The sequence below is a fragment of the Penaeus monodon genome, chromosome 22 (assembly GCF_015228065.2).
Source record: "Penaeus monodon isolate SGIC_2016 chromosome 22, NSTDA_Pmon_1, whole genome shotgun sequence".
In the NCBI taxonomy this organism is placed as follows: domain Eukaryota; kingdom Metazoa; phylum Arthropoda; class Malacostraca; order Decapoda; family Penaeidae; genus Penaeus; species Penaeus monodon.
The window spans coordinates 22,157,803-22,158,047 of record NC_051407.1 but is presented as its reverse complement, the minus strand read 5'-3'; positions in this window follow the sequence as shown (position 1 = coordinate 22,158,047).

Below are 245 nucleotides of genomic sequence, written 5' to 3'. Positions count from 1 at the left end.
GGGTTACTTTTTTGTACAGTAATGACAAATGGGACCTGACTGAACTAATGTAGCATTTTGTGTTGTTTTCAATGAATTAGATTCTTAAGTCTCACCAAAGGAAACTTGTAATGTCTGTCCATGGTAGAAACAGTGTGGTCATGTCCATGTGCATCCTTACCTGAGCAAATGTACTGCTGTGCCTCCTTCATCCAGTGACTGACAGGATTCTTTTTAACAGTATGGGAAATGTATGTCTCCTCTTA